Source organism: Bos indicus x Bos taurus, chromosome 10 (assembly GCF_003369695.1).
Source record: "Bos indicus x Bos taurus breed Angus x Brahman F1 hybrid chromosome 10, Bos_hybrid_MaternalHap_v2.0, whole genome shotgun sequence".
Taxonomy (NCBI): domain Eukaryota; kingdom Metazoa; phylum Chordata; class Mammalia; order Artiodactyla; family Bovidae; genus Bos; species Bos indicus x Bos taurus.
In genome coordinates, this window is record NC_040085.1 from 51,396,934 (window position 1) to 51,399,458 (window position 2,525).

A 2,525-nucleotide genomic window follows, 5' to 3' on the forward strand; every position below is an offset into this window, starting at 1 on the left:
CTCCAGGAGTTGGTGATGGATAGGGAGGCCTGGTGTGCTGCAGTTCATGGGGTCGCAAAGAGTCAGACACGACTGAGTGACTGAACTGAACTGAACTGACGTGGCACTAGTAAGGAGCCTGCCTGCCAATTCAGGAGATGTAAAGAGATACAGGTTCCATCCCTGGGTTGGGAAGATCCCCTGGAGGAAGGCACAGCAAACCATTCCATTATTCTTACCTGGCCCTGGAGGACGGTACAGCAAACCACTCCATTATTCTTACCTGGAGCCCTTGGACAGAGAAGCCTGGCAGGCTATAATCCATAGGGTCACAAGGAGTTGGACATAAATGAAGCGACTCAGCACCCACACACACATTCACTTATTTACTCATTTATTCAATATTTATTGACTGTATACTATATGCAAGGCACTATTCTAGACACTGAGGATTCAGCATTAAAAAAAAAAAAATAGACAAGGCTCTCATGAAGCTTCCATTCCAGTGGGGGAGACTGGAATGGAATTAAATACACAAATAATACATGTAACAAAGGCAGAGCATGAGTGCCATGAAGAAAAAGAACATTAAGGACACAGAGAACACCTAGGAGTCTCTTTGGGGCTTCTCTGGTGGCTTAGATGATAAAGAATCTGCCAGCAATGTGGGAGATCCAGGTTCAGTCCTTGAGTCAGGAAGATCCCCTTGAGAAGGGAATGGCTACCCACTCCAGTATTCTTGCCTGGAGAATTCCATGGACAGAGGAGCCTGGTGGGCTACAGTACATAGTGTCGCAAAGAGTCAGACACAACTGAGCAACTAACACTTTCACTCTTTTCAGAGGTCTCTTTAGATAGGGCAATTGGGGAGGTCTCTCTGGGGAGATGGCATTCAAGCAGAGACCTGGAAGTGAGGAAATATAAGGAAGCATCATGCAGAAACAGGGCAAATGCAAGGTCTTGAGTAAAGGACCAGTAAGGAGATGAGTGAGGCTGCATCACAGTGAGGGAGGAAAGAAGGATGGGAAACCAGCGGGAGAGAGAGGTGAGTGCCAGATGAGTGCCAAAGTCATGAGAAGGACTTCGGATAGTATTTCAAATGTAGGAGGAAGCCATATGAGGGTCCTAAGCAGGAAAGCCACATGATCTGATTTCTATATTAAAATAACCACTTTGACAGGTTTGTAGGGAGTGAACTGTGGAGGGTGTGAGAGAAAGAGTAGAAGCAGGGAGAAAGCTGGATCAAGAAATGCAAGGAGGACCTCGCAGATGCAGCTGCCTGGAGTCTCACCCACTGCCCAACCATGGTCAACCCCACCTGGTCTTGGACATTGCCAACAAGCCCTTGGGTCACTTCTCTCTCAAGCTGTTTATAGACAAAGCTCCAAAGACAGCAGAAAACTTCTGAACTCTGAGAACTAGGGAGGAAAGATCTGACATAAAGTTTTCTGCTTCCACAGAATAATTCCAGGATTTATATATGTGCAGGATGGTGACTTCACAAACCATAATGGCTCTGATGGCTAGTCCATCTTTGGAAAGAAATTTGATGACAAGAATTTCATCCTGTAGCACACAGGTCCTAGCACCTTGTCCATGATCAATGCTGGAGCCAACATAAATGGTTCCCAGTTTTTCGTCTACAGTATGCCAACACTGAGTGTTTGGATGGCAAGTATGTGGTCTTTGGCAAGGCGAAAGAGGGCATGAATACTGTAGAAGCCACAGAGTGCTGCAGTTCAAGAATGGCAAGACCAGCAAGAAGATCAAAATTTCTGACTGTGGACAAATCTAATAAATCTGACTTGTATTTAACCACCAGACCATTTCCTCTGTAGCTCAGGAGAGCATCCCATCATCCACATCTTCTTGAAATAACTTTTATAATTTTTGTACTCCCACTGCTGTTCTTTGGGCTCCATATTTTCCTTATCCCCCTCCAAGTTTAGCTGGATTGCAAAGTTAAGTTTATGACTATGAAAAAACTAAACAAAAAAAGGAATGAGAAGAAAATGATAGCTACGGAGATGAAATAGAAGGTATCTCCCATTACTCCAAAGAGAGGGTCCCCAAAAAGTATTTTAGCCAACTTGAATATATAATTTCAAGAATGTTAATTTGTCAAATTTCTACTTAAAGAAAGCTAGTGTTTTAATTTCATTCACATATATATTTAAATTATATCTACAGAATCAATCTAAAAATTCCAATTTATCAATCAAGTATTTCTTCTTTACCAATCTCATATAAATGAAATAATTTTGATAAAATTCATCACAAGCATGTTTGACATCTTTTAAGAGTGACTTTTTGGGTCACTTCACACACATTTCTAGGGCATGCCATCTTCACTCCCCTCTATACCTGTTTTGAACCCATGTATGGGCTTCCCTGATGGCTCAGATGATAAAGAATCTGCCTGCAATGCAGAAGACTTGGGTTCAATCACTGGATTGGGAAGATCCCCTGGAGAAGGGAATGGCTACCCACTCCAGTATTCTTGGACTTCCATGGACAGAGGAGTCTGGTGGGCTATAGCCCATGGT

The 2,525-nt window shown here is 43.2% G+C and overlaps 1 pseudogene; it reads left to right on the top strand.

Annotated features, from left to right (window-relative positions):
- The first annotated feature begins 1,283 nt into the window (after positions 1-1,283).
- LOC113899517 lies at positions 1,284-1,774 on the top strand (annotated as a pseudogene).
- Positions 1,775-2,525: the final 751 nt, after the last annotated feature.